The 10206-nt window shown below is 27.0% G+C and overlaps 1 long non-coding RNA gene across 5 annotated transcripts; it reads right to left on the bottom strand.

Moving 5' to 3' along the window:
- Nucleotides 1-321: 321 nt before the first annotated feature.
- On the bottom strand, nucleotides 322-4064 carry LOC133790266 (uncharacterized). Of its 5 annotated transcripts, XR_009873976.1 has the most exons (8): nucleotides 3098-4063; nucleotides 2759-3008; nucleotides 2458-2642; nucleotides 1954-2039; nucleotides 1725-1855; nucleotides 1511-1587; nucleotides 1269-1371; nucleotides 322-644 (listed from the first exon to the last, which is right to left on the bottom strand). It is a non-coding gene; the product is annotated as an uncharacterized LOC133790266 (long non-coding RNA). The 5 variants fall into 5 exon arrangements; XR_009873974.1 differs by having other exon boundaries at nucleotides 1725-2039; nucleotides 3098-4064; XR_009873977.1 differs by lacking the exon at nucleotides 2458-2642 and having other exon boundaries at nucleotides 1725-2039; nucleotides 3098-3133; nucleotides 3636-4061.
- Between the last annotated feature and the right edge of the window lie 6142 nt (nucleotides 4065-10206).

Here is a 10206-nt window from a genome sequence, read left to right as displayed (position 1 = left end):
TATTTGCCCCGGAGTAGCTACACTGACTGTTAATAAGTAACGCCGTTGCTGGCAACGCCGATAGTTAATAGGTGTCACCATTGCTGGCAACACCAACAGTTAATACGTGTCGTCGTTGCTTGCAACGCCGACAGTTATTAGGTGTCGCCGTTGCTGGCAACGCCGACAATTTTTAGGTGTCGTCGTTGCTAGCAACGCCGATAGTTATTATGTGTCGTGATTGGCTCTCTATGGTGTAGTAAAAGAATGCACATCAAAAATTAAATTAATTTAACATTGGTAACATTAAATTTATATTTGATTAGTTCTAACACTTTCTAATAAATTAAATAAACTTAAAAACTTTTTTATTTAACAATTTTATAAATTTATTACACCAACAACAGTAAACAATAAAAAAATAAACCAAATTTACATATTACAAAGACAAAAATTACATAGCAAACTTAATCAAAATATATTTCATCAAATACAAATATAATCTCAATTTATAAATAATCAGTTCTATGTAACATGAACAAGTTATAAGTATACTCGAGAATTCTTATACGAGTTGTTCAACTCTATCTTGTATTTCTCAAGTTTATGTTGAAGTGACTTGAGTGTGGCAGCTGCTGTGCTCTTTCTCTTTAGCTCCTGAAACACTAAAAGTTGTAGCTCTTTATTAAAAAAAAATGCACACACAATGATACAATATACAGCAATTTATTCTGGAACAATTGGTATTTTAAAGCAAAAGTGCTGCAAAAAATCCATTAGAACTAAAACATCTAACAAATTCTCCATGGTTCCATAGATGTAATCATACTTGGCATGAAGTCATTAACAATAAATAATAGGTTCAAAGCATAGTGTGGTAACAATAAAAGATTATCTCTATCAATAGCTCATCATTTGATTAAAAAAATGAAAACTAAAACAAAAGAAAATAAGTTACAGGTGAAGAGAAATCTATTAACCAGATATGAAGTGCATCAAATGCCTCACATCTAGAATCTTTCTAACCAAGTAATAAATTGCATAAAGTTTTACAAATTCAAAGAAAAGTATATCAAACTAAAAGTATACTGAAATCCTTATTTATGCTTTATGTCAACCATGTGTATTGCAAGAAAATAGCTCAAACCTTATGAAGAAGCTATGAAGTATCAAAAAGCAACAAATGGAAAAAGCTATGCATGTGGATATTGATTCATTAATAAAATATGAAACTAGAGTGATGGTGCAAACTCCAAACGATCACTCAGTTTAATAAAAAAAAAACTTACACAAAACCAGAAGGGAGAGAAATGGAGAATAAATATAGATGGACAGAGCTAAACACTCCACTAGCTAATGGGCATAGCCAGTTGCCACCATTGATTTAGCAGCCTGCACCATCATGTTTACCATAGCCAGTTGCCACCATTAATATTAAGCATAAAAAGCTAGTAACTGGGCAAAACATGTATAAATGACAAGATAGATGAACTATATAATATTTATTGATCATGTGAAAAATATAGCTCACCTTCAATTTTAATATTAGTGTAGTCAAGCACTGCTCATCATATTCAATATTCACTGCCTTATCCTTCAGTTCTTCGTCTTGTATATTCATCAACAAATATAACAAATTACAAAACATAGTGTGTAGAAACTAGAAACCGGAAAACATCAATGCATGAGAATACAATTGTTTAACTGTGCAAAATTAAAAGGGAGGGAACAATAAAAGAACTCACCTTCTCAGCCAAAGTAAAAGCAAACTCTTCTCTAAGAGCATCTTCTCTCTTCTGTGTTTCTTTGCTTGTGCGCTCTTGAACAACAGCGGCCTTTTCTAGAGCAGCTTTAGCTTCTCTAAAAGCAATGTCATCTACATACTATTCACATCAAAAGGCATGCCCATATACATACTATTCACATCTAACAAAAGGAAATGAAAAAGAAAAAGGAGGAAAAATCATTGCAAACCATTTTTGTAAGAACATAGCTAGCTTCTGCCATTTTCCTGGACCATGACTTGATTTTTCATACTCTAATACAAGACCATCAAGGACCTAGAAAACAAACATGGGTTATTAGTCAGACAAATAAAAAATAAAAAATGAGCATCAACAGTACATAACACAACTCTCTAATGACCCATAAAGCATATCCATAGGTAATTATAAATCATCTTGATAACTATAAAGTAGATAAATGAGTTTGATAATCTTTACCAAGTGTCTTCGTCCGTGTATCACAACCAAACTATGAAGCAATTATTCAAATTACATACCAATTATTCACACAGTAATTTTATCAAACATTACATATGCCAACTACAACAATAATATCATATTACCACAGATTGAACCCTAAACATGATTTCCAAAGAAACATCAAAAGCATATTCAATTACATATGCCACCATTGTGTATCTAACCACCTAAATATGAACAAGAAATGAACAATGTTTCAGAGACAATTTCATACATTTTTTCATTGCTCGATGAAACTAGTTTCAAACTAGTGCCGAGGTAAAGAGGTTAGAATAAGGTCCTTTTTTGTCAACCAAATTTTCAGTTGTTAAAAAGTATGCTAAACAATCACAAGGAACTTCCAGAGCCCATAAAAGTAACCTGAACCAAGACCACATAACAGCCGAGTGCTGCTAAAGCCTGGAACAAAATGAAAAATATTTTATTTTGGGTACAACGTTACTGCAGCCTTGTTCATATTTAAAGATGGCATGCATTTGTTAACTACTCGACTACCTCAGAAAGATGATACTTACCGCGAGGTACAGGCCTTGTGTTCAATCAGCAAGAAGACCAAAAAAAGTATGATATAACGAGGTATATTGATTAGTATCGTGTCATTTGCTGCAACATTTGCGAACCAGTTGGTTGTGAAATCAACTGCTCTGAACTAAGGGAAGGTCTCTGAAGGTAGTTAGCGCCAACTGGGTTACCAATCCCTTGTCTGATATCCTTCTGATTGATTGTATTTGTTTCTGACTGTGAGGATTCCATATATGTTCGTATCTAAAGACAGAATTAGTAACTTGCGTCAACAAACTTTAAATTCCATAGAAATATTTATTGAGCAAACATAACAGACTATGCTCACTTACCATATCCATACGTTTCTTGTGAAGATCACTTACTGACTGCATGTACACAATCAAGATATCCACATAAGAATTCTAAGGGGTCGTTTGTAATTGAGAATAGTCAAGAATTAAATAACAACTAGGAACAAAATATACACAAAATATATTCTCTACATTATATAATTATTTTTCTCAAGCTAGCCATTAAATTATAATTTAAACAAGATAAATAAATTAACTTTAGCCAACACCTAACTTATTCTAAAAAATAAGTGCTTCGGCAAAGATAACCCAAAATGTCAAAATAACATAACATAGTTACAGTACTCACGGGTCTGTTTTGGAACTTCTGCTCTTCAAAAGCATATTCAATTTCATAATTTCACATAAAAAATCATTATTGATTCACCGTAGAGTTTGAAAATGATTATATATGATTTCAATAGACCAAATGAACAAAATACAACAATTCTTACATGTAAAATGTAAAATCGTACATTCTAATTATTCTATATATAAAACTATATAATACTCAAAGAGAATGGGGAATAAGAGGCACCTGAATCCATGAGAGTGAAAGAGAGAAAAAGAAATTGTGAGCGACTATACACTACCAATAAACCCCTAAGATAATCAGCCCTTAAAAAAAATTGAAGATGCTGAAACCCAAAATACAAAGTAAAAAAAATGAAGACACAACGTCTTCAAGAGATTGAGGAAGATATACGGGGACGTGGTCGAGGAAAAGTGAGAGGCGACAGAAGAAGTGGGAGAATCATTTCATCAGAAAGGCGTTGGCGTCGGCGTCGGCGTCGGCGTCGGTGTCGGCGTCGGTGTCGGCATCGTTTGGTGGGCGGATCGGTGAGAGAGTGAGCCGCAGAGACAGGGCCAGTCGAGAGAGAGATATCAATATTAAGAGGACAGGAAATATTAAGATAGAGGGAAAAAGAAAAAAGACAGGGAAATATTAACAGTAAGATTTTTTTTTAAGGAGGCAATGCTGGCAGTTATAAGCTAAGCATTGCTCTCGGCATTGCCTCCTATAACGACAGCTTGAACCCTGTCTGCATGGTCCATTCAAAAAATTCAAACTCTATAATAATTCAAAAACGATACTTTTTAACTATCGATATTGTTACAATACATTCTTATAAAAAAATTATTTAAACATATATATATTAATAAAAAAATTATAATTAATAATTTTATATATTAATTTATTTTACAATATTTTTCCAATTAATAAACCAATTTCTTTTAACTAATACAAATTTTATAAATGTGTTAAGAATAATATGGTTAATTTTATAAATATGTTAAATAATAATAAATTTAAATTTTGATATAAAAATTATTATAAGTACAAAAGTTAATAATATGAAAAATTTAGAAACAAAAAAAATCTAATTTTAAAAGTTTTTAATAAATATATAATTTTTATAAATATATATTTACATAATTTAGTTTATTTTTAAAATTATACTATTCATTAATTTTTTTTGTAATATTTTTCCAATTAATAAAACAACTCTTTTTTAACTAATACAAATTTTATAAATATGTTAAAGAATAATAAATTTAAATTTTGATATACAAATTATTATAAATACAAAAGTCAATAATATGAAAAATTTAGAAACAAACAAAATCTAGTTTTAAAAGTTTTAATGAATACATCATTTTTATAAATATATATTTACATAATTTAGTTTATTTGTAAAATTATAATGTAAATTTTTTATAAATATGTTAAAGAATAATATAGTTAATTTTATAAATATTTTAAAGAATAATAAATTTAAATTTTGATATAAAAATTATTATAAATATAAAAGTTAATAATATGAAAAATTTAGAAGCAAAAAAAATATAGTTTTAAAAGATTTTAATAAATACATAATTTTTATAAATATATATATACATAATTTAGTTTTTTTTTAAATTATTCTATTCATTAATTTTTTTACAATATTTTTTCAATTAATAAAACAACTCTTTTTTTACTACTACAAATTTTATAAATATGTTAAAGAATAATATAGTTAATAATATAGTTAATTTTATAAATATGTTAAAGAATAATATAGTTAATAATATAGTTAATTTTATAAATATGTTAAAGAATATTAAATTTAAATTTTGATATAAAATATATTATAAATACAAAAGTTAATAATATGAAAAATTTAGAAACAAAAAACATATAGTTTTAAAAGATTTTAATAAATACATCAGTTTTATAAATATATATTTACATAATTTAGTTTATTTTTAAAATTATACTATTCATTAATTATAATTTAGATTTTTTATTTGAATTTTGGCGACATTTTATGACTGTCGACGTTGGACTTTTATTAACTGTCGGTGTTGGGGTCAATAGCGACAACGTTTAACTGTCGACATTGATCTTGAATTAACTATCGGCGTTGGGGTCAATAGCGACACATTTTAACTGTTGGCATTGGTCTCGAATTAATTATCGGGGTTTTGGTCAATAGCGACACATTTTAACTGTCGGCATTGGTCTTGAATTAACTATCGATGTTGAGGTCAATAGCGACAGTCAAAAGCAACGGTGACAGTTATTAGTTGTTGGCGTTGGTCTCTATGCCTACAGTTTTTAACTGTTGGCGTAGAGTCCTATTAAACAATTACAACAGACAACAAAGTTGATTGTCGTAATTGGGTGTCAGGATAGCCCAATTTTATAGTAGTGGTGGTAAGCTAAATAAAAAAATTACAACAATTATCTTCCATTAAATGTCATTATATATATGTGTGTGTATACAAATAATTTTATATGATTTCTATTCTCTTGCAGGTTCCAAGGGAATCAGATACACAACTTGGTGACTCAATACTATGATTTTATGTTGTAGAAATTAAACTCATGAATGTATTTTTTTTTTTTTGGTGTTTATTTCAATTTTTTTGTACATAGAAGTTCTATTGTTGTTGTTGTTTTAAGAAATGTTATTTTGCTATAATTATGTATTATTTACGATATTTATCAGACTTTTTTATTGTTGATTATTATGATATATTTGTGAATATTATTTAGGGTAGGTAACCATTTGATACCCTGTATTTTTGCAAAATATCATTTTGGTATACCCTCTATTTTCAATAATGCTCATATGGTATCATATATTTTAAAATCGTACATATTTGGTACCCTAAACACAAATTTAATTAATAAATTTTTACCAATTTAATCAAACTGCTGTCAATTATGTAAGTTCTAAATTTAAATTTAATTACTTAATTACATATAACTGATGACAGTTTGATCATATTGACAAAATTTTATCTATCAAATCTGAGTATATTGTATCAAATATGTATAATTTTAAAATACATGGTACCACATGAGCATTATTGAAAATGGAGGGTACTAAAATGATACTTTGTAAAAACATAGGGTATCAGCTGAACAAATTCCCTATTATTTAAGTTAAATTTGTATAAAAATATTTCAAAATAAAAAACATCTTCAATACTTGAAAAATAAAACACAATAATTAAATGTCAAATATGTACTTAATATTCTTTTAAATATATTAAAAAAATACTTTAATAACAATTTTAGTATAGTAACATTTATAAAAATGTCACTAAAATTATTTTTAATATAAAAAATAAATATAAAATTTATTATAATAAATAATATAGTGACATTTGAAAATGCTATTAATTATTATTTAGTGACATTTTTAAATATCATTAAAAAACTATTATTGTTACATTTGAAAATGTTATTAACTTTTACTCACTAGAATATCTTACATTTGCTATAAATGTCACAAAAACTGTAAATGTTACTAAAAACATATAGTAGTCATATTTTTAAATGTCACAAAATCAATATTTTGGTGTAGTGACTCTCAACAATACAGAGAAAGAAACCCTTTCAAACACCACTTCGAAATCAAAGCTTAGTATGAACAAGAGTGACTCGTTCATTAATTTAGATGACTGATATTTCGTTTGGTAATAAAAACATGTAAGATCTATATATGCATGATGCATGCATCTTAAATGCACACAAATATACATTGGGAGACCATGCATGTCTCGACATTCGAGATCGGCAAGTGTGTTAAAAAAATAATGAGAATAGTTCATGTCTCATTCATATCCAAAAATTAGATATGATAGTTAATCAGTTAATTAGTTAGTTCGTTACACTTTATGTGGTAAAAACATAACATTATATTGCACCGACTAAAAAGAATCGATAAAGCACACTTAAAATACTTCAACGCTCCCGACAAAAAAAAAAAAAAAAAGAAAACTTGAACGCGTCTCAACCAACAAAACCACTCATATATATTAATAAAAGAAATTAAATTATAAATTTATTACTTTATTTGAAAAAATATCCCACTTCTATCTATACTCGAAAAATTGACTGGCAGGGAGAACCGACATTGACTGTACAATATAGCTTTATCCAAATTCCAGACTAATTAGCCAAATGACAGGTGCCAACAGTCCTTTTCCTTTAGATATACACATCAGCCAAATCAAACCCACGTGTTTCCTTCCAGTTAGAACATGTGGCAGCCACAGTCAGCACTAACATCATACCTATAGAAATATTTCTTATAAAAAATTTGTAGACAACAAAAAAAAATTATTTTAAGAGTTTTTTATTTTTTTTTTCTTAATTTTAACATAATATTTTTATTTTTATAACTTAAATAAAATTTAATTAAACTTAAACTTAATATTATATATTAAAAATATAATATATAATATTTTATTGTTGTTGTCAAATTAAAAAACTAGAACAAACATAAACTTACAAAAATTATTAAAATATGATATTTTATGATAATTTAAATAATTAAATCATATTTATTTAAAAATAATAAATGCATACACATCATTTTTTTTATCTTATAAATTTGTGTGATAATTTGTTTTTTATCAAGTGATTGAAGCTCTTTTACTTTATCAAATTTACTAAAAGACATTGTGAGATACATTAGATACATTAGAAACTAAAAATAGTTGATGTATGTATACTACTATTTACATAATGTCTTTTTCTATTATTATTTTATTTCTATTATTAATTTCTTTTCAAATATTATTGTATTATATATATATCATGTAGTCATTTAAATATATATTTATGTCAACATTATGTTTAGATATCATATATATATATATATAAAAGGAGATTATTGATATAAATATTTTTATATATTATACAATTATAATTCATTCTATTATATATATATTTTAAAAATAATAAATTTGTTTTTATTAAAATTATAAATAATATTTATAATTTTAAAATTAAATAAATATAAATAACAACCTAGTACATTATTATATGCGTAGAAACCTCTGTGAATGTGTATATCGTATAAAATTGAGGTAGATATTTAATATTGCTTCTTATAAAAAAATTCTTATAGTCGGTTATATGTTTGGAAGCAACCTGAAACTACTTCAATGAACAAATATCAAATTAATTATATTAAATGTTTACTTTTGCCCTTTTCATTATATTAATTAGATTTTGCTCAAATCTTCTAAAATATATACATATAAATGTAGGGTGGGATTCTTAGTGTATCTTTACTTTTTTCTTGACAAATATCAAAATCGATATCTGTCTCTTAACTTTTTTTTTCCTCATCTTATTATATTGAAAATGTCCACTTTTTTTCTTCATTATCTTGAAGATTTATAAATGTCATTTTCTTATAAATATATTATAATAAAAAAATTGCGATTTCGTACGTTGATCGATATTTAAAGAATGAGATTCCAACTTAATTACTTTCCACAAGAGTGACAAAAAGGGAAAATAAGTAATAATGACAAGTATAAGAAAACTTGTGGCCTGAGAGATTCTAGCTAGTTTGTGCTTCGAATCGAATGGAATATGGCCCCATTTCTAGATTTAATTTTTACTTTAATATTTAAGATATATCACCATGGTCTGAGAGTAGGTGACTGTATATATTTTAATAAAAAAAAAGAAATTATTATGAGAAAATTATATGTTAAAAAGTATAATAAGGCAATATTTTATAAGAAAAAGAAAAAAAAAATACATAATTAAAGTGAATCAACCGGTCAATGCAAAACTATAATGCAGATTATCATGTTAGCTAGAAAAATCTTGTATGCGTAGTGTACTTACATATGTAATAAAATGTATGGTGCTTTTATAAAATCTATCCTTGTGTAGTGATCTGAGTTAAATTGTAAAATTGGACATTTGGATTTTTAGTTTGACGAGTGAAAATAGAAACCTTCTTTACAAATACATGTGGTCATAATCCCTATTCATGTGTTGATCTTTTTGTTAAAGTAATTATTAGTAGCTTATAAGGTTAGTTTAGTTTTTATATTTGTAAGGGTTATTTTAGTCTTTTTAATGTTGTGGCTTTAGTTGCATGTTTTTCTATCATTGTATCAACCTTAATTTTGCAATAAAGAACAGCTACAAATTTTTTTTCTTCATCTCTTTGTCTTCTATCTTTTTGCTTAATATTTTCCATGATATTAAGAGCTTGATTTCATCTATTGCATCAAACTGGTATTTTTTTTTCTTTGAACTTGCTTCTTTTTTACAATTCTAGGGGTTCCATCAATTTTGAAACTGTGGAGCTTTTGTTTGATTTGACATTTGGAAGTTTTCTTGGCAATTTGGGTTCTGTATTTGCTTTGGTATTTGGAAATTTGCTTGATTTCGCAATTTTAGGGTTTCATCAATTTGGGGCTTTTAGTTTATTTGGCACTTGGAAATTTGCTTGTTATTTTTGACAATGACAAGCAATAGAGATGATTCCCTTCAATCCATTAGTGTGAGGTTAGATGGGAGAAACTATTCGTATTGGACTTATGTGATGAAATATTTTCTCAAAGGCAAAAAGATGTAGGGTTATGTTTCTGAAGTTGTGAATAAACCTATAAGTGATAAGAATGATTATGCAACCCTATTAGAAAATTAGAAAGTTGATAATTAAAAAATTATAACTTGGATAAACAATTATGTTGAACATTCAATAAGTACCCAATTAACCACGTATGAAACAGCGAAGAAAGTTTGGGACCATCTTGCAAGACTGTATACTCAATCTAACTTTGCAAAGCAATATCAG

This window comes from Humulus lupulus, chromosome 1 (genome assembly GCF_963169125.1).
Source record: "Humulus lupulus chromosome 1, drHumLupu1.1, whole genome shotgun sequence".
Lineage (NCBI taxonomy): Eukaryota > Viridiplantae > Streptophyta > Magnoliopsida > Rosales > Cannabaceae > Humulus > Humulus lupulus.
This window is presented reverse-complemented; position numbering and strand designations above follow the sequence as displayed.